At 41.5% G+C, this 27243-nt stretch overlaps 1 protein-coding gene across 4 annotated transcripts in view; it reads left to right on the top strand.

The window, feature by feature from the left end:
- Window positions 1-15470, top strand: part of foxg1a (forkhead box G1a) — a 32517-nt gene extending 17047 nt beyond the window's left edge. Inside the window, exons 1-3 of one of the 4 annotated variants that reach the window (XR_006374590.1) lie at window positions 5108-5192; window positions 11973-14422; window positions 14988-15470. The gene's annotated coding sequence lies outside the window, so the exon portion shown is untranslated. Of the gene's footprint in view, window positions 1-5082; window positions 5868-11972; window positions 14423-14987 lie in introns of those variants that run through there. The other 3 variants (XM_044166876.1, XM_044166874.1, XM_044166875.1) reach the window with 3 other exon arrangements.
- Window positions 15471-27243: the final 11773 nt, after the last annotated feature.

The following is a 27243-nucleotide window of genomic DNA, read 5'->3' as shown; positions in this document are numbered from 1 at the left end:
CAAAGGAGTTTCAGAATTCATTCTTGACCTTCACTTTCTTGTTTGTTGTCCGGAGCTTTCAGCCACACCTCACGGCCCTCATCAGCACATGGAGTCTGCTCAGCTGTCGTACTTGACCACCTGTTATCACGTGACTAAAATTCCATACTTACGTCACGTGATAACCGTCTCCGTGACAACTGGGCAAACGCCATCTGCTGATGGAGATCACGTGATACGATAAGATTTTACACTGTGAGCGTTTAGCTGACTTTAAACAGAAACGTGTGATTTGTGCTTTAGTGAAAGTTTCGCTTTTACTGTCCCAGAGAAAGAGAACCTCGGGGACGAAGACCACCTGTATCTCAGGTAACTCGTTTATAACCTGAAGAGTTGAACCACCAAACAGCTGCGTGTGCTGTAGTCAACACGGACTTTGCCTGTAACGGGAAAAAGTTCGACATGTTTGTTGGTTATTTAGTTTTTAATTGGTTTCTGTGTCTTTGGCAATGCATGTAATGGATTTTGACGTCTTATTTTTGGGCCAATTGTTTTGTACGTTTCTCCCTCGTAGTATCTGGGAAACAGTCTGCTGTGGTACATCGAGCAGGACGTGGGATAGACTGCTATATGATATGTGCAACACAGTATTTACACATTATGTACTGTGGCACAGCGTACAGAAGGCGAAGTCGTGTGTTGAGTAAAGAGGACGTAGTAAATCAATATGAAGGAACAGCCAGAGAGTGGGACTGTGTGTGTGTGTTGGTAGGTTTTGGGAGGGGGGGTGGTGGTGGTGGTGGTGGTGGGGGTTCATGTGAACGAGCAAGAAAACACTCGACGGGTCGTGAATAATCGTTTTAATGAGTGTGTAAAAGCAGGCGGCTCAGTGAGGGCCTGTCAGGTTAAACAAACTCACCAAATCCGATTGTCAAAGTGCAAAGTGGTGTCGTCTCAATTTGCCCCCGTCCTTCCTCTTTCCTAACTTCCTTCCTTGTCTTCAGCCGACCCCCGGTTCAGTCCTGCCAATTACAAGACATAATAATATTTTCTTAAACTTGGTGTGATCTTTGGTTTTGTTGTTTTAAAAAGCCCGCTGATCTCTGTGCGCTCCGCTGCTCTGCGTCAATGGAGCATCAGCGGAGACGGATCAGCGGCGAGCACTTCCCTTTTAATCTGCTCGCAGCAGCACTTCGTCTACTCGCAGCGCGCAGATATCTTATTAGAGGCCGGTTTCTCCTCATGCAACCAGCTGCTACGAGTAAAAGTCCTGCAAAAAAAATCTCACTTGAGTAAAAAGTACAAAAGTATTAGCATCGAAATATATTTAAGATACCAAAAGTGCTCATTATCTTTCAGAATAGCATGTAGCATTGGATGCTAATTATTGATGCATTAATGTGTTCATCGCTGTGACGTTGCAGCTGGTGAAGGTGGAGCTCATTGTGATGACTTTATATTCTGCTGGGTAGCTTCATCCAGCATCATTTATTAGTGGATTTATATTTTGTAGTAATAATCTAAATCTGAAGGAACAAGTAACTAATGTTGTCAGATAAATGTAGCGCAGTAAAAAGCACAATATTGGCTTCCACAGTGTGGTGCAGGAGAAGTATAACGCTGCATAAAATTTAAATACTCAAGTAAAGTACAAGTACCTCCAAATTGCAGTTTAGTACAGTACTTAATTAAATGTACCTATTCCACTGTAGACAGCAGAAGAGTTTTACTCTGCAGAAACAATCTGTGCCACCAACTCGAGTTTGGCACTTTCAGATGAAGAGCGGCTGAATGTTATTTAAACTCGTTCCTCTGGAACTGTTAGCTTATTCGCGCATACATTTCTGCACTGCGTTCGGAGTTAAACTGCTGTAGACTGAAGAAAGTTACGCATTGAAGGCTTATGTGTGTTTTTTATAAACACACAACACTGATATAAGTTCAACTTACTAGCTTTTTATTGAGCTTTCAGCTGCAGACGGTCTACAGCCCAGCTGTCATGGCAGTGTGGACCATGAGATGTGACTGAAAGCTCTGGAAAAAGATAGTGAATTGGTGTTTTGGGGCTGTAGTTTTTGCGGTGTTACGGTCGGCACCATGTAGTTGCCGTCTATCGTGGTGAGGAGCTCTCTGATTGGCTGTTGGGCCTAACGAAACGCAATATTTATGATTTTTCTGGTATATAGAGCAACGTTTTGCCTTTTTAGGGTAAAGTTTCTGACCCGACCTGAGCCAAAACTTGGGTCTGGTTCTGGTTTGGGGATTTTCAAATCTAATTTATTAAGAAATGTCAGTCTTTGCCAGTTGTTCACATCCATGTGTATGATGCTTTGAGAGTAGATACAGTATGCAAAACGGTCAGTAATAAATGAAATACAGCGTTTTCTGGTTTCAAGTTGGCAGTAGGCCACCAGTTGGGTTCAGTTGGATCAGGTCTTAGAGAGGCAGGTATGGTCCGCGTTCAAGCCTCAGTTTTAGGTCGGTACAGAACCGTACTGTAGTTTTACAGTTGTACAATTCAGATTTACTTTCTCTGATCTTTTTTTTTTTAAAACCTAAGGATTTAATCGTTTAAAAACAACAAACTTCTGAATCTGTTTGGTCAAAAATATGAAATGGCGCTCAAATCGGACCAATCGACGACCAGGATTCAGCTCAGTCCGCATTTCAGTGATTTCCCAGAAAGCAGAGGTGAATTCAGCAGTGGGTTGTGGGCAGAAAGGTTGCTCTACGGTTGAAAAATCACCATTTTTACAGCAGTCATTGAATAAACATTGTAAAAGCGTTACTTTTACAACATCGAAACATTTAATCAGCATCGTCTCAGTGTGCCCACAGTCAGCCTTCCCGCCAAAATATTCTAAATTAAGTAATTTAACTTGAACTTTTTGTTGGGTTTTCCAACAAATACAAAAAAGAAGCAGCATATTTTACTTCCATGCCAACGCAGATATCTATACAAGGTGGGAAAAAAAGGCAATAAGAGTAAAAAAATTAAAACAAACAAATAAAATAGCAAATAAGTAAATAACATAACAAAAAAAAAAAGGAAAGAATAGAGGGATTATGTGAGATGAGGGTCTAGAGGACAAACTAAAGAAAATAAAGTACAGCTCAAGCCTGCTATCCAATAGAGTAATAAATAACGGAAACGTGGACCGTTTATGTGGCTTCGGGAGTTCGCCTGGAGATTCGAGGCAGGTATTTTACGAACTATGTCCATTCTGACCTTCCTGTTGTTCCTCATTATAAACTTCAGACGGATTAGATGCAGCTCCCTCCACGGAGATCGTCTCTAGGACCGTTTGAAGCCGCAGCGTGGGGACGCGTTTATTAAATATGAAGCTTCAGCTGTGATGCCTGCAGCTTGTTTGGTTGTAGATGACAAAGAAAATTAAAGGATTTATATGTAATGAGGAAAACATCTAAAAGTTGTTTTTGGAGGAGTCAAGTCCTCCCCTTAAAAAAAAAAAAAAAAATGCAATATTCAACTGCTCCAACTTCCCAACTCTCATCATCTCAGCATCCTGTGGAAGGAGGTAAGTTAAGATCAAATGTGAAGGGAAGTTTTCGTGCAGCGCGATTACATACGAAATCAAAGCAAAGACATGAATAGACGCATATTCATGGCGGGTGACACAAATATCCGAAAATGTTTCAACTAAAGCGAAAAATTCGCACGATGCTGCGTCGCGTGAGCCTATTGGTGTTCGCTAATAAATTAAAACTGTTGGCTAATCTGAACAGTTAGCTAATAAGCTAAAACTGTCTGCTATCCTGAACCAAACTGTTTGCTAATAAATTAAAACTGTTGGCTAATCTGAACAGTTAGCTAATAAGCTAAAACTGTCTGCTAACCTGAACCAAACTGTTACCTGCTAAAATAAAAATCTAAGCTAACACACACCAAACTATTAGCCTATAAACTAAAGTTGTTAACTAACCCAAATCAAACATTTGCTAACCTATTAGCTAACATTTAACAGTTTAGCTGCCAACCTGATATATTAGCTGTAAAACTGCTTCTGAGCTATTAGCTAACTTTTAATGAAACCGTTAGCTGCTTAACCAAAAACACTAGCTGAATAAAAGTCTTCATCTTAACTAAACTTTTGCTTCCTCGTTAGTGTTTTTTTTCCACCCTGACAGAAATCAATTTAAAAAGAAAAACACTGAATGCTTTCCACATTTTGGCAAGCAAATTGTTCCAATTTGAAGACATGGGAGTGTAAAATATCAGCCATCAGCAGTGCACATAAAAATATCAGTATCTGCCTCGCACCATTAGATCTGTCCATCATCCTTCAGCTACTTACTGAAGCTCCAGTTTGTGTTTCCATAATGAAAAGAAGTTTTCGTCTGATTCGAAACGGGCGAGGACTCGAAACTCTGATTAGCGTCAGAGTTTTCAAACAGAAAAGTCAGACAGAGGATCGGCGGTAAACCAGCCGGTCAGCGTGACACAGACGAGCCAACAGCAAATATAATGAGGTGTAATATGAGTCCGTCAGCCTCTGCCTGCTTTCTGCTGGCTGACCGAGTGTGTTTGGTCTGTATCTGTGTCTCTGTGTTGTTGTGTTTGCAGACTGTATGGCTAAACAAGGCCTGGTGTGTTGATGTGTGTATTTTTAGCTGAGCGGGGCTCAGTGTGTATCCTGTGACCAATATGGCGAAGCACACACACACACACACACACACACACACACACACAGAGGATATTTTAAGCACTTATACACAGTTTTTCCAGCATTTTAAAACTCATCATTACACAGAATTTTGTTGTCTTAACATTCAAAATACTCTTTCAAACTTTATTATAAGTAAAAAAAAAAAAGTAGTAAATGTTGTATTTTTTGTTAACAAGCATATTATGGATTTAGTTTATGCCTTAAATTGTAAAAAAGCATGTTGTCGCTGCCTAGTGAAAACCATGTATCTCCAAATTTGGTTATTAAAAACATTATTTTTTTAGACAAACTGAAGGATTAAGTTTCTGCATAAATTGAGAAAATTCCTCCGCTTCTTATAAACTCTGTCAACCCACTGGATTATCTGAGAAACGCACTGTCACAACGCTGAAAACACACCTGTTTTTCTTTGTAGCTCATGAAAAGTTGACGGGACGGCCGTGACGTCAGAGTCTGATGAGGCTGACGTACCTGCGTGATTCTTGCGGTTTTCCGGTTGTATCCACGTGGTTGAACGCACTTATTGTAAGTCACTTTGGATAAATAAATAAATAAATGTAATGTGACGAGTTTATCATCTGATAAATATCATTTTTTTTTCTCCACGTGCACACATAGAGGCACGTGTGATTTTCAGATATTCCACGTGTGAAAACAACAACAATTTTAAATGTGAATTAAATTAAATGTGATGAATTAACTTAACAGACAAATGTGGTTTGAGACATTTTACGTGAAATATCATATTTCACATATGAAAACATGAATATGCTTTGTTTACATTTCCATATGTAAAATGTAAGCTTTTATGGTTGTATTTTCTTACAATCATGTAAATATAAATATATTTTATCCCTTAAAACAGCCTGAATGTATTGCCAACACTTCTCCACTGTCAGACTGGTAAATACCTGCACAGTTATGTTTTATATTTTCACACGATTTGCTAATTTAGGTCTAAAATTTTAATTTGTAATTCTTATAACGGGAAATGAGGATGGGAATGAGGAAAAATTTGGCAAAAAAAAAAAAAAATCCACAAAAAACTTTTAAAAACAAATCTGATGTATGATCAAACCCCTAAAAATGACATTTATATTAATGTGTGTGTGTGTGTACATATGTAATTTGTAAGAATATGTCTGTTTTGTATTCTATAAGCCAAACATATAATAATTAAAAAAAGCTAATAAAGTAAAATCTGCAGCTGATAATTCTTCACACTGACCAGATGATTATTTAGTGTCGGCAGTGATGCGGTGGATGTAAAGGCGGGAAGCCACGGAGGACAGCAGAAATCACACACGGCTGTATGGTTTGATGCAGTAAGGTCTCCCTTCCTCTTCCTCTTCCTCTTCCTCTCTGCGCCGCTATGAGCTTTGTTCTTGTGAAGTGAAACGGCAGGTTTGAGTCGGCAGCGTCTCCGCAGCTCTCTGCCGCTGCAGGTGCATGCAGCTCTTTATTAAAGGGCAGTTTCTCTTTATTTCTGTCCTTCCTGAAAGGAAAAGAAGGTGGTCGCTCTGCAGGCGCTGACGCTTTTCTTCCTATAGACTTCCTGTTGTATATTCTTCACTGTAATGGAGTATAATTATAACAGTGGGGAAATGGAATAGTTCATAATGTTCAGAACAAGTTACAGATGTATTAATGCTGTGACACGCTGGGCTGCCGTTGCTCTGTGTTTTATATCCTGTGAAAAGATTTACTGTTACATCTGTTCTTTCACTGGATAATGGGAACTAAACAGTGCTATTATCGCAGGAGATTAATATATGATAAGAGTGCGGATCCACAGAGACTCTGTACAGCAGGAAACAGACAGTAAACAGTTTATTTAGAATTAAAAATGCAACAAAATAAGAAAAATACACATTACAATATTCAGGCCTTATGCATGATTTCATTGTACAAATAATAAGTTACAGTTTATAACCTGATGAACTAAAATCCCTTAGTTTTTTTTAGCAGCTTTATTCCCATAGTTACAGTAATAATACGTGTTCGCTTTGAAATATTTTATCAGACTAATATTTATTTAATACGCTCGAGGTTGTCTAACTAATACAGCCTGTAATTAATGACAGCAGCACGCTGGCTTTCGGCTGCTGTTTCCTGCCTCGACAGATAAATAAATAAAGTGATAAAGTTATAAGTTATATAAAAATATATCATTTCCTTCTTCTCAGAGGACGGTTTGTGGGCTCTGAGAGGCAGAAACGAATAAATAAATGACCTGCAAAGTTTTGACGATTCTCCATCCAAACAATCCAAAACTCACTAAATCTAATTTTATACAAATTACATAATCAAACACTAACAAAACAATTTAGTGACATTATTATGCATAAATCTACCAAAAAATCCCACACAAAATCTGATCTACAGTCACACGTGTCGATATTTGTCTCTCACCAATATCAGAAACATACATATCGAAATATAGCGACAATTTAATTTATGTCATAAACATTTTCACATATTCAATTATCCCCAATATACAGTAGCAGCATCTCTATAATAATCTTAAACGTACAGAAATCTGATTTATGAACATAAATGTAAATTATTTTTTACAGTATATCACAAACACATATGCAGTATATATGTACCACTTATGTTTCAATATTTTCATATATGTCCAATATATATTTACAGAAATAAATATATAATTTTTGGTGCCTTTTCTACTTTTTCTCTTGCTTCTTCTTCTTTTTTTGATTTATGACCAGAACTTTATTCAGCTTCATCAAATGCACAATAACAACAACAAACGGAGAGTTTACAGAGACCGCAGGCCTACTCTTTCTATAATACTTGATGATATTTCTTAAAAATCTAAGTTTTTCAGTATTTTAATATGGTTTAAAATGCCTTAAATGAATCAGTGTTAATATCAAGTTTATTTACTGCAAACTGATGTTAACCCTTTAGTCTCAGACATGTCAAGTACATAACTGAACCAATCAAGTGCTTAAAAAAACTATTTCCTTTTCCATTCGGATTGAGAAACCATTTTACTGTCTGATCGTTTCTAATCTGCTGTAAATTAACTTGAAATGTCGAGACTAATACACGTCATTATATTTAACACATCCAGCTGAAACTAAACCGTCCACAGCTGCAGAAAAACCAGCAGCACAGCGTTGGTTTTTCTTATGAAATTCATATCGAGCGTTAGTCATGTGAAACTTTACTGCGTCTCTGGATAAACTGGCTGTGACGGGACGTTCTGGGGACAGTTGCTGCGTCTGAACTTCCCCGTTCACAACTGAAATCCTGTCTTTTCTGCCGAGCGGCAGTGTTTTCTCTGCCAGCCTTTTGTCTGCAGTCTATTTTCCCTTTTCTGCCTCTCTGTGGGGGAGGGAAGGGAGGGGAGGGGGTGATGGGTGGTGGTTTGTTGCCCTCAATATGTTGTGATGGAAGACTTGGTTCTCCAGAAGGAGCGTCCGCCTGGCCAGACAGGAACCATCATTGATCTGTTTGGCATCGGGCGTCTCCACGGCTCAGAGTGCTGATCGGGCTGCTGGTGGATCCTGCGAGAGTCGAGCTCTGTTCACACTGCAGCTGACAAACACACACAGTCGCCTCTCTGCTGCCCAGATTTAATGTTTCTCTGCCGCGTGTGAACAGCAAAAAGCTGCAGAAAGCTGCAGAAAGCTGCGTATGTAAGTGAGGTGTCCTGATATATGAAAACAGGGAGGCTGATGGGAAGCAGAGGGGTGGAGGAAGTACTGAGAGCTTTTACTTCAGTAAAGTAGTAATCCCACAATGTAGAAACACAAGTCCTGCGTTCAGAATTTAACTAAAGTAAAAGTACAAAGGTAAGAGCAGTGGTGATGTAAGTACTGTACTGAAGTATTTTGAGGTACTTTACTTTTTCTGCTACTGTCTACTTCTGCTTGACTCCATTTGAGAGGGAAATGTTGTACTTTTTACTCCACTACATTTCTTTATATTATATTTTCCGCTTTAGCTACTTTGCAGATTGAGATCATCATTTAGCCAGTTTTATTTATTCAGCCCAACATCACAAACCGCCAATCTGCCTCAAGGGGCTTTAAAATCTGCAGAGCAGACGACAGAGCCTCGGTCGAATAAGGATAAACTCCCCAATAACACTATGAGCTCCACCTTCAGCAGCTGCAACACATTAATGCATCAATAATTATAATCCAGTAATATAGATACGATTCTTAATGCATAAAGAGTACTTTTACTTTTGGTACTTGAAGTGTATATTGATGCTAATACTTTTACCTGTAACAGAGTGGTTTTTACTACTTTTACTGAAGTGAAAGATCTGAGTATTAGCATCAGAATGTACCAGGAGGTGGAGCGGGTCGTCTGCTGATCACAGGGTTGGCGGTTCGATCCCCAGCTCTCAGCTCAGCTGTCCACATGCCGAAGTGTCCTTGGGCTGCCTTGTATGGCAGCTCGCTGCCATCGGTGTGTGTGTGTGAATGAGAGGCTTTGGATAAAAGCGCTATATAAACGCAGCCATTTAAATTTATTAGGCCTTAACAACACACACAGTGTTGTTGAGCAGGTTGTTTCTGGCATTTGGACAGATGGCCGACGCTGGTGCGTGTCGCGTTTGATAACACCGGTGTCAGCAGGTGATGTCAGCCGCTTAAAGCATCAGCATGCTTCAGACGAAGTGCTTGTGATTTCACCCGACAGCCGAATCGCCAACTTTTGTGAAACGCACTTTAAGCAGTGTGTCGTCAGCTGTGCGACAGTGGGCGGGGTTTCGAACGTCTCTCAGCTCTTCCTCACACGACGTCTTCTGCCCCTTTTCACGTGAACAACCCAGTGCCGTGATCCACGTAAGCGCACGACTCATCGCGTCTCGGCCCTCCCTTGGACAGGACGCTTTTCAACCCGGCGTCGAGTGTGAACCTTTTAGGACAAGTAGAAACACGTCAGACCTGGTCAGACCTGGTCAGACCACATGTCGTACAGACCACATCTGACAACACGTTAAGTTATAGAATCCCAAAACACAGATCAGAGCATCGTCTGTAAACATACAGTACTTTGCACATCGTCTTCAGTGGCTGGATTGACCGGCTGAGTCTTTTTTTATCCCAACGCTGCAGTGTATACGACACTTTTGGCTATTTAAACCCTTCAGAAACCCACTGGATCGTCTCAACAATGCATTTTCACAAATCTTAAAAGAAGGATGTTTTTCCACTGTAGTTCAGGACAGCGACAGACTTCAAGCCGTTGTTTTCTTTTATACACCCTTTAAATGCAGAGTGTGTGTCCAGGTGCAATTTACCTGCTGAACCCGAAGTGCTGGAAAACTAAAACTCCCAGGCGGTGACTGCTGAGACGGCCGCAGTACGTCACCTGGAGGAAACACCGGCCTCAAATGCTTTTTCAGACATGGCTTCCAATCACGTCTCTGGAGATATTAGCGTGATGTTTGTTCTCCTTTGTGGAGATAAAGACGGACTCGCTGAGGTACTTTCTCTGCCGGCGGCGCCTGCTGTCCGAGGCTTTCTACAGTTTTCAGGAGCTGAACGCACTCGCTGGCCGGTTTCTGAGCCCAAAGTGTTCAGACGGTTCAGACCCGCAGTGATGATGGCTCAGTTTAATGTTGCTGCCTGATTGCTGGAAAGCGTCTGGAGGCTTCAGTTGAGGTTTTCTCAGCAACTCAACAAGAATGTTATTTCAACAGAGGAAAAGATATCAGCGTAAACGCCCTTCTCTGAGTATTTCTTTGTTGTGTTGAATTGTTTCGGCTCCAGTTCTGAGCTCATGGTCAAACAGAAATGTCAGGGGCAAGAGACTCCAAAAATACAAAACTGGAGCAGAGAGAGTCCAGATCCTCCACAGGGCATTTGCAGATTTCTGTCAACATTCGGCACACCCAAAGATAAAACTCACACAATCCGTGGTCAAATCCCTTTTTGAGAGATAGATGAGAAAGGTTAGAAGTGTTGTCTGAGCAATATCGACAAAAAATGATGATGTTTTGGTGCTTTCAAGAGATATGATCACACAAAAAAGACCAGGAAGCAATTATGTATATGAAGACGTATTCAATGCTCATTTTACTCTGCTAGAACACCCACAAAGGTTTTCCCCTGAACAGATTTTAAGACCTGAAGAAGATGAAATTTAAATGTCCCAATATTATAATAATGCAAATCTCAGATAACATATCCTCATATAATAATATTTATGTATCACCCAGCTACAGTGCTGCCACACAGGTGAGTAAAGGTGTATCTGACAAGGGTTCTGATCCAGGATGTGATACTTCAAATCACGGTCCTTGAAATCAGACATCTCAGTCACTCGGGCGTTCAGAAAATTCGTTACAGGAAGTAAATATTTTACAAAAAACGTTTCTTGCCACTGGGTAGCAAATGATTATCAAAATAATATATTTTCTGTCAGTTGACTTATCGACTAATCAACCAATCGGTTCAACTGTGCTTGTATATACTGCATAGTACAGTTACTTTCATCTATAACAAAACATCATATTTTATAAGCTCTTCGCATGTTTTGCATACTTTTACTGAAGCTGTCAAAGAAAAGTAGTGTACTTAGTTACATTGCACCCCTGCCCATATGACAGTAAAATCCCGTGTGTCGGTGTTTGGTTTGGCCTGGCTCAGATCTCCCGGCTCCTGGAGGTCTGTTTCTGACCGCAGACGACCACGTTCCACCTCCCTGAACCGCCCACCTGGCTCCGTCCTGCAGGAGGCCTGGGTTTACCAGCCTTTAAGCTATCAAGAGCTTTTGTTTGAAAAATATTTCTGCGGGCCTTTTTCCTAATTGCCTGTCAAAATCGACTTAACCATCGTCCGTGTGCAGAAAGGAGAGCCGCATACGCCGTTCATTAATTCATACCAGCTCCATTCAGGCTGGATTTGGGTTTCACAACCTGCGGCTAAAATACGCCAACATGTTCACATGAGTGCTGAATGATTTAAAGGAACAAAATTTTCTGTTTTTTGTGATTTATTTTATTATTTTTTACACTCCAGTCAATTAGCTGCAATATGCAAGTTGCTGGTTATGAAAACAGCTCCTCATGGCTACATCTGTTGAAAGTAAATCACACGCAGAAATAAGCAAAATATCAAAGGACTTGAACGTAGAATCCAAAGGGTGTGTTTTATCTCCTGCAGGAAACATATTTACAGTCTTTTTCTGGGTCATTCTTATTTCTCTCAGTTGACTCATGACACAGTCACAGTGTCATAATAATGATCATAATGATGCTAACAGGCTAATTTCTAAAAGTATGTTGTGCCTGAATTCAAAAGGCTTTTTTTTTTTTAGGCAGGTCTGTGGTCGTCCGAGCCCGACTGGGGCCTCTCTCTCTCTCTCTCTCTCTGTAAGATGATCAGCTGGAGATGAACCTCGCTCGACCTGCACTTAACACAGAAGATGGGACCATGGGATAGCTCTCTCGCTCTTTGTCCATTAAATAAAACCATTAGAAGACACAGATCTTATCTGAAACAGCAGCTATGAAGGATCAGTGGATCTCCACGTAAAAAGACTTGTGTAAATAAAGAGCTAACGTTTGTTTGTTTTGAATAAAGTGTTTTTTTCTGAATATGTAGGACATTTACGGAGAAAAACCTCTGGACTGCTGCTTTACTGTATGAAGCAGCAGGGACATTTCTGTAATGAACGTTTTCTCTCGCTCGATGATGTGCGTTTATGTTTTACAGGAAGTACTGTAGGGTGGACTGTAAAGAAGGAAAAACTATGACAACAATGTCTAACACGGAAAAGGTTTTCTTGTTAATGTGTAGGTATCTAAAACGAAAGTAGTTAAAGTACATCAAGCGGCTAAAAGATATTAGGTAGCTAAAGGTCAAGTAGCTAAAGGATGCTAGGGAACTGAAACTAAGGTAAAGACAGATAAAGACATCTCGTAGCTAAAGCTAAGCAGCTGTAAGACATTAACGCTAAGTAGCTAGAGCTAAAGTAGCAAAAAGACACCAGGTAGCTAAAGCTAAAGTTGTTAAACACATCAGGTAGCTATAGTAGCTAAAGGATGTTAGATACCTCAAGCTACAAAAAAGTAGCTAGCGAGTGTTTGGCAACTAAAGCTAAAGTAGGCCTAACTAAAGGACATCAAATAGTTAAAGTTAAAGCAGCTAAAGGACATTAAGTAGCTAAAGCTAAAGTAACTAAAGGCTATTATGTAGCTACATGACTTAAGAAAAGAGATACCAAATTCTAAAGTAGTTTAAGGTGATCAAGAATCTTTAGCTACAGTAGGATGTTACGTAGCTGAAGCTAAAGTAGCTAAAGAATGATTGGTAGCTAAAGCTAAAGTAGGTAAAATATGCTAGGTAGCTAAAGCTGAAGTTGTTTCAGGGCATCAGTTAGCTAAAGTTAAAGGAGCTTAATTATAGGCTATCAGGTAGCTAAAGCTAAAGTAAATAAAGGATAGGTAGCTAAAGCTTAAGTAACCCTGGGACATCAGTTAGCTAAAGCTAAAGCAGCTGAATAATATATGGTAGCTAAAGCTAAATTAGTTAAAGGATATTAAGTAGCTAAAGATAAAGTGGCTAAAGGGCATTAAGTCAGCGCTGCTAACTTCTCAGTTTAGTTTGGGGTGAGATTCGGTGAAGCCAGTGCCTTTTCTGAGCCGGCCTTCTGTCACATTACCCACCGCAGGGGTCGGGGCCATCACTCCTCAACCCCCAGGAATGTTGTTTACAAAGTTCAGCAGCTAAATTCATAATTTTAAAGCATGTATAGGTGAAAAGCCAAGTCAATAATCACGGTCAACGATGAATTAAGTATGGTTGATCAGCACACTTGCCAACCTCCAGACATCGTAGCCTGAATCAGGAGACCAAACCGGTCTGGGGATCTTCCCTCAGGAGAATCGCGCAATCAAAATCTGGAGGTCTGCAGCGTGAACGCACGTCATCCGTACACTTTCTGACGTACAGCCAATCGTAATGTGTTAATGTGTTACGTCGTCTGTAAATGCAGGACCCCGAGCGGATCTGCCAGGCTGAGCACATCTGGTACCTACACCGGCGTACGCTGGCGTCGCATCAGCTGGGTGGAGTTTGTGCCGCAAAGTTATCAGAGAAAACGGACATGTGGCGTGAGAGTGCGTGAAAAGCGTTATTTTTCCGCAAGCACTCCCTCTGATTGGCTAGTACTCGTTGATTCTATTGGTTAGGATGGGGGTAGGGATAGCCAATCAGAGGCAGAGTAGGGGCGGGACTTAAGACACCAGGTAGCTAAAAGGAAAATAGTGAAAGGGTATTAAGTAGCTAAAGCTAAAATAGCTAAGGACATCAGGCTATCTAATATAAAGTAGAGAGGTCAGGTAGCTAAAGCTAAGGTAACTAAATGATGTTTGACAGCTAGGATATTAGGTAGCTAAAGCTAAAGTAGCTAAGGGACGTCAGGTGGCTAAAGCTAAGGTAACTAAATGATGTTTGACAGCTAGGATATTAGGTAGCTAAAGCTAAAGTAGCTAAGGGACGTCAGGTGGCTAAAGCTAAAATACAAAGAAGCAGCGGTGGTCCTGCAGGTTTCTGCTCCAGTTAAGCAGAGCTGAAAGAGGAGGCAGCTCACAGTATCAGTGTCACTCTGCCTGGAGCGGCTCTCTTCATCCGGCCTCTGTGCTCCGACACACTGGGACCAGTGCCAGCGCTGGAGGACATGCTGGTTTTAGCAGCTGGAAGATGTCCTGACAAGTATGTACAGCAACGGAGAAACAAGTCGACAAGCTGACGGTCTGTCAGACGGTGAGTTCGATTCACGGGCAAACAAGTTAAGAATTTACCTCAATAGAATTTCAAGGTTCAACTTTACTGTCATTATACAATACAGGATTGCAGATTTATTTGTCTTTTAAATATTGTTATTAATGATACAAAAAAGACCTATAACTCTGATTTACAAGAGCTGTGACGGTTTACAAAAAATAGAATAAAACAATAAAACAGGCAATAAAATAAAACAGTACTAAAGGAAGAAATAAAACTATGTACAAATATATGTACAAGGAGGATATACAGATACGTATATATATATATGCACATGTATGTATGTATGTACATACAATATGTGCAGTATGCAAGTTATAGTGCAAAACCTTGAGGTAGTAGTGTGACTGAAGGTGAAATAAAGTTCTGTGAGTTTGAACAAAGCTACAGCAGATTAACATGAAAAATGGTGTAAATGTGTTTCTTTGTGTTGTTGCTGGTGGTTGTGTCGGATGTCTTTTTCCCCTCTTTCCGCTGCCTTGCTTTCATAATAGAGACGTTGTGATTCATGTTTGTGATTTTTCTGTTTCTATTGACGCTTCAGATGTTTGCCAGCGGAAGAGAAGAGATGGCCGGAGCACCGTCGGCCGTTTCAAAGCCGCAAGATAATCGATGCAGTCGCTGTTTGCCAATATGACCTCAAACAGCAGAGGATGATGGGTAATCCTGTGAAGCTGACGAATAAACAAACACGAGGTCCGGTCCATCATCTACTGCATCTATCAGATAATCAAGATCTGGGTGAACAGATTGGACAGAGCCATGCTAGCTGTTTCCCCCTGTTTCCAGTCTTTATGCTAAGCTAACAGGCTGCTGGCTGGAGCTTCATATTTAGCATACAGACATGAGAGTGGTGGAATGTAACTAAGTACATTTACTTAACTACTGTACTTAATCTACTTTCCTTGAGTATTTCAATTTCATACTACTTTATATTTTACTCCATTACAGAGGGAAATGTTTATATATATATATAATATACTTTTTACTCCACTGCATTTATCTGACAGCTGATGGAGTTACTTTACAGACAAAACACATGATCAATTGATAAAATATGATGCTGTGCTGTAGATTAAACCTTCCAACAGTATATAAAGTAGTTAAAAGTAGCTCCACCTCCACCAGCTGTAACAATAAAATGCTACTTAAGTGTTAAAGCATCAGTCATTAATATAACATTAATATGATATATATGTATAATATAACTATCTGAAAGGGACCATTCTGCACAACAAGTACTTTTACTTTAATACTATAAGCAGGCTACGTTTTGCTGTTAATACTTTTGTGCTTTTACTCAAGTACTGTACTTAAAGGCAGTACTTTTTTCCTAAAAAAGACAATATATAGACTCGTACAAAACTAATCCGTCTCAGTCATCACTTATGGCCCACTATAAGCGTGTGGCGGTGTCTGTGTGTGCAGAGACGCTGCCCTCCGCCTGTATTTTCCTAGTTTCTTACTAGTTTGCTGTGTTCAGGACGTTTCTGGGTGTCGACCTTCGGGCGGCGGCGTGTAGCCTCCAGCCAATAACAGCGCGCAGGCCGTCTCCGTCCCTCCTCTGCTCGGCCTGTCTGCAGGACTGTGTGTCTGCCTGACCGAAGGCGGGGCTGAGCTGCACAGCGCAGAGAGCAGCGGACAGGAAGAAGCCCGGCTTCGGCTGCATTCAGTGCAGTATTTCTTCCGCCCGACTGAAATCATTCTGATTACGTGGACGCTAAATAAAGCGATCTGATAAGACGTGCGTTTACATGCCCCAAAGCATTTAATCAGAGTATAACTTTTCTGACGTGTGCTAAGTCTGTGAAGCGTCTAATCTGCCCAGAAATATAACAGAAGAAGAAGTTCTGCTGTTCTGTGTCTGTTTCAGTCCTTGCTGCACTCACATGGATCCAGGCAGACGGTAGGCGGCTAACCGGACATCATTTTAGCGGTAAAATCAGGTGATCAGCACGGAGCTGGGTGGAACACCAGGTAGGTAATATGGAAAGTGTATTATGCCATATTAGCTTAGCGAGCTATCTGGCTAGCTATTAACTTTGTGTAGCCAACATCACCATAGCAACATGTCGTCCTGCGTGTTTCGTTCTGCCGTGCAGAAGGTGTCGCCCGTCTGCCTGAGTCCAGGTGAATTCCAGCACGGCCTCCAACAAAAAGTTGTATCAGCCACAGACCAGTTTTATGTTGCTACCGCCATGTTTCTGTGTTTCCTCCCGGAAACACTTGTTCGTGTCACGTAATGTTGGGGCAGACGTGCGCAGAAAGAATGGATTTATTCCAACCAGAGAGAAACAATCAGATTAAGCGTTTACATGGTTATTAGCTGCTGATATTTTCCTATGGAACGGATTATCAAAGGTTTACACCCGATTGAAACTTCCTTCCCATCGTGCATTATTAGTGGAATATTAGGGTCCATGTAAACGCAGCTCCCTCCCGCAGGGTTGTGGGCGATTTTATTTGTGCTTTAGAACGTAACCGCCGCGAAACAATCAGAAAATAAAGTTTTATTTCTCACCATCGCCGCTCCCTCTCTTCATTCATTCTCTAGCTCGTTCTCTCCCTCTCTCGCCCGTTGAGACGGCGAGGAGGGGCCAACTTTGAATCGTGTGTTTGCAAACAGCAACCGACAAATCCTACTCACTCTGCCTTTAAGTACGAGTTCGAGGTACTTGTACTTTACTCGAGTATTTCCATTTGCATCGTCACAGAGCTGAAAACAGGCTGTTTCTCTGAGCTCAGGGAGACTTTTCAGAGATACGAGGTTCTCACAGGACGGCGACGCTGCAAACACGTGATGATCTTATAGACCATGATGCATTGCTGCAGGTTAAACTACCCAACAGGATATAAAGCAGTTAAAATGAGCTCAACCTGAAACATCTGCAGCAGTAAAATGCAACACACACATGAATGCAGCAGGAATATGAATCCAGAAACATCATCAGCTTCAACTGACATATCCACTGCTTTCAGCTCTTACAGTTCAACTTCTTTCAGTGCTTACATTTTAACTAATACTTCAAACACTTTCAGAGCTTTAACTGACACTTCAACTCCTCAGGTGCTTCAACCTAACCTGAAACTCTTACACAACACCTCACAAGCAAAGAACTAACTTTTAAAAATGTTTAACTTTACACTGTTTCAAACAAGACTCAACTTAGTAAGAGAAATGTTTCAGCTGCACATTTTCAGCACATGTAAATTTACTTTTGAAAAATTTCCTAGTTGCTCAATACATTTCTCAAGAGTTTTTGACGCCTGTTCCCTTGATTACCGCAATTCTCTGATTCGTCTCTTTTGTCGTAAAAGTCATGTGATATTTAATTAATGCTTTGTTCATTTTCACGAAAGTTTGGTCACAACCTGGAAGGAGGGGAGACCACGCACGGGTTCATTTTACGTAACTAAAAAGGAAATCAACGCAAAGACAACAAAACCAAACAGGGTGGAGGGGCAGAGAGAGACTGGCTGACTGCCACCAGACCAGGTGAGCTGGATCTCCCTGACGACCCGACTCCGCCCATCAGGCTCCTGGAGGAGGAGGCCTGCTCGGGGGGGGGCGTCACATAGGAAAACACCGTCAGGGACTGTTTGACTGCACAATGAGTACTTTACCTTTTGATACTTTAAGTACATTTTGCTGATAACACTTACACACTTTTACACAAGTAAGGTTCTGAATGCAGGACTTTTCCTTGTAGTGGAGTGTTTTTAGGACGTAAAGCTTCTGAATACTTCCTCCACCTCTGTGAACATGTAACTCTCAGCAAGAAAGAGAAGAAGCTCGTTTTCCAAAACGTCCGACTGTTTTAAGACTTCACTGTGTTAATGAAGGTCGACTCAAAAGTGCAGAAATGTCCACGAAATGAATATTATTGGAGTGTCGTAACATGATGTGATTGATTCTCACGAAGCAAGAATCAGATTTCTGGATCAGCAGGGAGGGGCTGTGACATGTCTGAACAGAAATGTCATTTGTTAAACACTTCAGCAAACGTGTCATATAACACACACACACACACACACACACACACACCTGCAGCCCAGGTTACAGGGCTGTGTGGTTTTGTGTTAATTAATTGGAAATGAGGTGACTAATTATCCAAACCTGCTCTACCTCTCACATACTGTTCACATTTTTCTCCCCCCCCCCTCGACTTCCTCTGAATGTTACATTATATTACGGAAATACGACGAGTTACGGGAGTGAAGGACGCTCTGGTGTAGTGTTCAGTATTGTTACATGATGACTCACAGTGCGCCTCACAGATCGTGTTTAAACTCACCATGTTTCCATAGCGTTACCTCTGAAAGTAACAGCTCTGTTTTGTTTAACAACAGAGTTGGTTTCCATTTTCATCAGATAATAACTACACAGCAACTTTAAAGTTAGAATTAGAGCTAAGTTTCGGTCAGCTTCTCTCTCATGTTAAGGACGCACTGGTTTTCTTATAGTGTCCTGAAATCCCAGTGATGCTTACACATAATGCATCACTATTTATAGTCCAATAATATACAGAATTCTGAAACGGGCCATTCTGCACGATAAGCAGGCCGTCTTTTACTTTTGGTAATTTGTACGTTTTGATGCTAATACTTTTGTACTTTTACTTCTGTAACATGCTGAAACAGCTGTCACCCTGAAAGACACTTAGGGGATTTACAGGATCGGGTGATATTCTGTGTTTTTCTTCTTGTCAATAAATCAACAATCAATCGCTTGCGTCGAGCCATAGACCTCCATTGTTTTAGTCTTTTCATAGGATTTGTTGACAGGAACAAAAATATGAAATAATGCCAGCCTTCGGTCCTGGTCACACCAGTATTTAAAACAGCAATTCATTTGAATGCAGTCGTCCCGATCAGCCGACGCGCTCACGTTTGATGATCACGAGTCTTTTGCATCGAGTTAACATGCAAATTCGCGCTGCTCGCAAACCGTCTCGACAGTGCCGATCCCTACGGAAACGTCTCGAATAAACTGTGTTGTCCCGTTAGCAACCGAGCTAAAGTACAATTTGCTTACTGACAGTTAGCAGGCCAGCTAGCTCGGAGATCTGTTGTGACTGCCCAGTGCTAGCATGTTCCCGGCTGGCTCATGTTAATGCCAGCTACAGTGGTTTAACTATCTCTGCAGTTACTATGTCACCAAGCTTCAGAGAATCACCAGTTTTATGAGGACGTACAAATGAACCTGTGGCTCTTTCTGGTGTGAGCACGCATTTATATTTAGAGTTGAGGTTAGCAGCGCGGCTCTATGCTAATGTTGAAGGCTTGCTCGGTCCACCGCTTTGGTCCAGACTGAAATATCTCAACAACTGTCGGATGGATTGTGATGAAACGTGGTTCAGACGTTCACGTTCCCCTCAGGATGAACTGTAATAAATTTGGTGATCCTCTGAACAATATCCAGCTGGTTTCTGTCGTTTGTGGTAATCTGATATGGAATCACTTTTGCATGTCTGGACACACGTTAGCGTTTTAGCTAGCTGCTCCATCTGTCCACTTAGTGTGAAGAGCATTCGATGACATTTCAGTAATCTTCATCTTCAGGCTTCATCTTTAATCTCTGGGCTTATCTTCTCATCGTGTAAGGAGTTTTATCCGGGTCTTTTGTTGCACTTGTTCTACTTTCATACTGTTTATTGTTGTTTGTACATGTCGTATTATCTTCGACACTCTCTGTATGCTCTGTTCTCAGGTCTTATCAGTATCCAGTTCTCTGCTGCTGGATCGTCCCAGTTTCCCCTCAGGGATCATAAAACTTTTATCTAATCTCATCTGAACCCTCTTTTTGTGTGTGTTTTCACGTCTGAGATGCTCTCCTCGCTCTGCTCTTCTTCTCCTTCCGACTCTTCTTCTCCCTCCTCTGCCTTAACTTCCTGCCTGTCTGTCAGCCGACGGAGAGGCGACAGCAAGTCTCCACGCCGTAAACCGATCCGCCTCGGAGAGAGCACGAGGCAGAGCGGGAGAGGATTCCTGATATGGATCTACCTCAGAAACTCAGCCAAACAAAGCCTCACCTGTTTTCACCGCCCTGCCTTGTTCCTCCTCCACCTCCACCTCCGCCGCCGCCGCCGCCGCTGCACGACCACACTCTGAAGCCCACTTTGTCAGTTTGTGCGTTTTCTCCTCTGGTTTTGTTTCCGTCGGGGATTGTGGAAGCTTTGATACACAGAAATACCTGTTAGTAGTTGTCGACCCTTTTTCCCAAATACCCCCACCCACCCCCCCCCAACTCTTCCCCTGGTCTCACCGGAACAGAAGATTACCCCATTTACCCTCCTCCCTCCTCCATTTTGGGTGTCCCAAATCGGGGCCCCCGGGGCAGATCCCAGACATAAAAGTTAGCATTGAGGAGCCGAGTGTCCGATATCAGTTAATGTGAGATACAACTAATTAGTCCATTATCGGGTCCCCGCTCTCACCGGCTCATAAATTGGAGCCACTCAAAGGTCGTTTATTATTTATCAGAGTGGGTGAAGGGGGGAGGGGTGGGGGGGATTTCTGCTGGTGCTCTGGTTTGCTTGTTCAACATATCAAGATTAGTTTCAACTAGCCCTGTTGGATGACTGCAGGCTGCAACCACACACACACACACACACACACACACACACACACACACACACGGGCCTCGTCGCTGTCCGGCTGCTGGAGGCCGACACTGATTCAAAACCGAATAAACAGCAGCTTCGTGTTCAGTTTGTGCAGAAGCAGAAACTTAAACTTGAGAGTTCAGTGGGAGGTCAGTGTAAACATGTTACTGATGAATTATTAATTTGTTATAAATGTTGTATGACAGCTTGTGTGTGTGTGTGCTTCTGTTCTGCAAAAGCCCTGCATGTAAAGTAAAACTCCAAAAGTAGTTTCAGCAAAATGTAACGTTTAACAAAGACGGCGTTTCGACTGTCCAACAAGCTAACCTCACCTGCACTTCCTGTAACGTCAGTGTCGTATTGTTTAGCTAATCTAGCAGAGTATTTCTGTCACAGCTAACACACAACAAGCAGGAACGTTTAGCTCGTTTTCACCCGACAAAAAACATCACGTTAACACCACGCGACTGTTTTCCAGTGCGGTAAAATCGATTCAAATAAAAAAAAAAAAAAGACTGCTAACGAAAGTGATGCATCTGACGTATGCGGACCCTATTCCCTTCCCATTGGCTCGCAGACCTGGGGCCCCCAGAAGTGAGATCTGCAGTTGAGGCGTTTCTGTTATTTAGCCTATCCTCACTAGACAAAATAATAGAAACACCTGTCAGAATAACGCAGTACAATTCAAGCACAAACTACATCCTTCAAAATGACCGTACAGTCGAATCAACACGAACTGAACATCACAGGCTTCGTGGAGCAGGATCTGTCTGCTGGACTGTTGGATCAGACTGGCTAGATGTACCTAATAAACTGGCGACTGAGTGTGTGATTCTGTTGTAGTTCCTCTCTGCTTTCTCTGGGGTTGTAGTCATCTTGTGATGCAGCAGCTTCATGTAAAGTGTGAAGCAGACAAAATGTTGGGAGTCCTCTTTTATTCCTCAGTGATTCAGCGTTCTGTCAAACACCGACAGCAGTTTGCATCCTAACCCTCTTCTGTCCGGGCCAATTATTCCTGTTTTCATCTTCGCCTCAGACAACAGGTCTGTGTTTCAGTTCAGAGCAGGTATCACACCGCCGGGATCGTGTTACACAGCCGAGAGATTTATTGCTCGTCGAGGGAACGTGTCGTACTGCCGTCGCTGTCGCTGTCTCCATCTTTTCATCTGAGAAGCAGAGAAGGGGGGGCGGCGGCCACAGGAGTCTGGATGAAAACAAAATATCTGGTGAATCTAAGTCTCCAGGACAAAAATGAAGAATTTCCTAACAAAAAAGTAAGATTTGGATCGTTTGAAGGGAAAAAACGGAGAACTTTTTTTTTAATATGAAATGATGGCTGATTTTTAATTAAAGATTATTACTCCTGAAGTGAAGGACTCTTCAAACTCTGAATCATCTCATAAACAGAGACGAGAAGAAGAATTTCCCAAATAGATTTGGGGAAAAAAAGCGACCGAAAACGTGTTGAAAGAACTAATTTCTGGTTTTAAAATAAAGCTCGCTTTTGAAGTCAGGACTCATCTGAAGATGTTTACAGATAAAATAACTCCGAAACATGTAATAGGTTGAAACGTATGAATATCAGGTGGCAAAACGTCCAAACTGAATATGTAAATCAGCTTTTTGCATTTCAACACCTTTGAGCTCTGATGTACGGAGGCTGAAGACAGCCGGCAGAATAAATGTTTAATTATAAAACAATCATAATATATTAGATAATTGATGCATTTAGAAACAATACAGGGAGTGATGAAATACAAATACAAGTTTTAAAAAGACCATAAAAAGTGCCATTAAATTGTTATTTTTCATTATTCGTCCTTTAAATATTATAAAGAGTTCGGTCTGGACCTGCTCTGTAGGAAAAGTGCAGTGAGATAACTTCTGTTATGAACTCGCGCTATATAAATAAAACTGAATTGAATTGAATTAAATAACTACTACAATACATTTTTAATTCATAAAATTTGTAGTTTTTAAAAACATTATTTTATTTTTTCTAATATATATTTTAAATTGTTATTTTTATTGAATAAAATTATTTTTAAAAATAAAATGGATAACATTATTTTGGCATTTTGTCGAATGAATTGAATTAATGTATTAATAAAATTAAATGTCACTCAATTGAATCATCGAAAAATACTTTATTGCATTATTTGTTACTTTTTGTAATTTTTATTAGTAATTATTAAGTGTTTTGGAATCAAAAAGACGTCTATTTTGAAAAGTTTCTCGGATATGATTTTAATTAATTTATTAAATGTAGTAATCGATTAATTAAGTTTATTATTATATGAAAAGATTTACTTGCGTCATGAATTTCGTGTCATTTTCTTGTGATTTAAAATTTTAAAGACGTCTCCGTTTGGAAACTTTCCATTTAAGATCCTCGACCAACAAAGAAAGAAAAAGCAACAAAAACAACTAAACAACAACATTTTGAAAAAAGATCCTCAAACAGGCAGCGAATCCGTCTAAACATACGTGCAGAAGATTACAGGACAGCTGTGCGCGGTGGTGATCGACACATTAAACCCAGTTTAATATGTGGACGTGACATCTTTTTCACATCTGTGTTCTTACAGAAGGAGAAGCTCTGAACAGTGTGAGAAAATGTCAGGATGAAATCGCGCAGCTGTTGGTTTGGATTAAACGCATCACATCTCTGCAGAGAGCCGCATTAACATCAAGTCATTATTATGATGTGATGGCATTTTCACATCTGTGTTCCTGTAAAACCAGAAACACACAAACAGCTCAGAGGCGGCGTCTCCCTGGAGGAGTTCCCCCCAGCTCCCGGATCTCGATCGGATTCCTTAATAACATCCCGACTCGACCCCCGACCCCCGACAGGGCGCAGGCAGAATGTTTCCGCAACATTTACAGCTAAATGAAACTTAACGGGACAGCAGGCGGTGACTTTTTTCTATTGTCGATGAAAACTTTAAATAGCATCACACTCCTCCTGAGCAGGATTCTGCAGGACTTTTTACTCACCTGGTTAATTTTAATTTAATTCGATGTGCTGCAAATTAACGTGCCGAGACACAAAAGCCACAAAATGAGTCAAACTCAAAGTCCATTCAACACAAATCCAAGACTTCGAGAGACCAGGTCGCCATGAAACATCCAACAACATGACACAAAACATCACGACACGAAATTATACAACGTGACACAACACAGTACGAAACAGTACCACAAGCTACATGAGCATGAACCAGAACCAGAAAACCAAACAACACGACACGATACGAAACGACAAGAACCAACAGGATGCTCCGCAAAACAACTCGACACGAACGACGCGACACGACGCGAAACAACATGACACGATACGACATCAAACAACACGACACAGTTACGAAACGATATGACACGAGCCGAGACAATAAAAAAACGATACAGCATGACGCAAAACGTCTCGACACAACACCATAAAAAACGTAACAACACGAAAAGACACATAAACGATACAACAAAACATGAAACAACACGACACGAGATGATACGACACGAGATGAAAGGAAAGGAAGCGACACAAACAGGATGAAAGAACACGACACACGAGATGAAAGTGCATGACACGAAACAATGCAATATTACACAAACAAAAAACTGCATGAAATGTACCAAAACGACTTGAAATAACACTAATAGCACGACACAACTCAAAATGACTTGACACAATCCACCACAACATGACACAATACAACAGCCCTCGAGACCCCTGAAAATGTACAAACACAAAGATAACTGTCATATTCGCTGAGTTGCTGATACTTTCATGGAGCCCTTTATATTTAAAATGTGTTCGGACTGTTTCCTCAGTCTGTGCAGCTTCCACATGTTAGAAAGTGTTTTCTCCCCATTTCCCTTGAAAATGCTCCTCCAGTTGTGATTTTCTGCAGTTAAACAACAGGAAACTGAGAATGACTTCCTGACTGTTCACGTGAGAACAAACTGAAATGTCCTGATTTTTCAAGGAAAGTGAATGCAACACCAATATAATATTTAATTATTGTTGGCGGAGGTCTGGTGCTGGTGAGATGTGCTCCTCTCTCTCTCTCCCGCAGAGGAAGCGCACCTTGCTCTGCCGCTCGGCAGCGGCGGCGGCGGCGGCGTGTTTTGTGGCGCGCTGCCTTTAACAATATGTTTAACTTCAAACAGCATCAGCATGTTTACCCACAAACCCCTGCGCCACCGGAATGATCCCGCTACGAGAGAGACTTCAGCTAGATTTGTCATTGTCTTTGAAATACACACACACACACACACACACACACACACACATCCTCGTACTTCTATCTTTGTGAGGACCGTCATCGACGTAATGCATTCCCTAGCTCCTTACTCCAACCTTAACCAGCACAGCTGAACGCCTCACCCTGACCATAACCCAACTCTCACCTAACCCTTAATACCCGAGGCTCACCCTTCAAACAGCCGAACGTCCTCACTTTCCAAAAATGTCCCCACTCTGTAGGTAAAAAATGTGTTTCAGTCCTCACTTTGTAGCACACACACACACACACACACACACACACTGTGCAGCGAGTTGCCTCACCCATGCTGTGTATTTACCTCAGTAATCAGAGTCCATGCAAGTGTTGTGTCTTTACGTTGTGGAGGTGCTATGTCATTTACATTTACACACACACACACACACACACACACACACACACACACACACACACACACGCAGCAGGAAGTCTCGGTGAAGAGACGACTGGAGGAAAACACTCGTTTACTGTCAGAAACACCATCATGGATTTTTTTTCTTGCTTTTTGCATAAAATGTTTTTGTTCGCACCGTTTGAGCGGTGGAGTACGTCCCATCGCCGGCTCATTTATCTGCTGCAGGAAAGGCTTGTTATCATTCAGACGCCGCGTGTTTGTTCGCCGTCTGAATCCGACCCCATCGGCAGAATACAATGTAGCTATTTTACGTTTCTGCAAACCCACGGATACGTTTCAAACGCTGTGGATAAGGTCTGGCTGTGTTTAGGCACAAAAACCACTCGGTTAGGCAGGAAAAGATCATGATTTGGGTTAAAGTACCGGTTTCGTCGCAACAAAAACGGCTACAAATGTCCAGTTTTGTCAGGTGAAACAGGAAGCTGACAGCGGTCTCGATCACAGGTCTCCGCTGCTTTTGCATCTCCACGATCACGCCATCGACTCTCCTCCGCCTCCACGTACAGAAGTCTGCCCTAGAGGATGTCATCTGAACTACGTCACTTTCCGTATGAGAGGTATTGATGTGATACGTATTATACGTTTTATCTGTGGTTTGCAGAAACGTAAAATGGCTACTTTTTATTCTGGCGACCGGGCCGCCGCGGCGCTGCTGGAGAGCAGGGGTGAGTTAAAAAGTTATGAAACCAACAAAGAAGAATGTTTCTCGTTCTCTCAGACTGCATCACTGGTGGATTTTTAAACGTATTTTGCTGTTGAAGTTTTAATTAAAGCCCACGGTGAGCACTGTGCACACAGTAAATCCCAGTTTCACTTCGTAATTTATGAGATAAATCTGTTTCATAATGTCTAATAGTGAATATGAAGGACAGGAAGTAAAGCTGGGACTCTGCTGTTTGTTAAGCGATTTGTTGGATATTCATCGTTGAATTCATGCAGTTGGTTACAGCAACGTCTTCCACCGCCGCTAACGCCTTCGGCCGTCTCCATCGGTCACGTGACCCTCGGCTCCGTCGAGAGTCTCCCCTAAAAATACTTAGAAGACATAGAAATCACAAATGCGCAATGAAAATACGATTTGAACAATAAACAAATTACTAAAAACGTAACTAAGACATTTTTGTCAAGAGAATAAAACTAAATCAGTTGCCAAAATGAACACTGTCGTGTAGCGAGCGGGAACTTAATTATTAAAAATCATCCTCTGGAGAGAGTGAATGTCAGTCAGGTTGTCGATGTCTCACTGAGGATCAAAGTGTTGGCAGAGTAAAAACCTGTTATCGGCCTCACATATCAGCGTAATCGTGTGTGTGTGTGTGTGTGTGTGTGGCTGTCTGTCATTGTCACAGAGCGAGAAAGCGTCCTCCTGTTTGCGTCTAGGTGTCATTACAACAAGACAACAGCACGTTAATAAAGAGAATGACTGGAGTGAGTGCGCTTTTGTTTTCCATGCTAATCAGCCAGCTGATGCTGCTGCTCTCTGCTTTGTTCAGC

The sequence above is a fragment of the Siniperca chuatsi genome, linkage group LG15 (assembly GCF_020085105.1).
Source record: "Siniperca chuatsi isolate FFG_IHB_CAS linkage group LG15, ASM2008510v1, whole genome shotgun sequence".
In the NCBI taxonomy this organism is placed as follows: domain Eukaryota; kingdom Metazoa; phylum Chordata; class Actinopteri; order Centrarchiformes; family Sinipercidae; genus Siniperca; species Siniperca chuatsi.
Note: the sequence above shows the minus strand (reverse complement) of the source record. Positions and strands in the feature narration are given on the sequence as shown.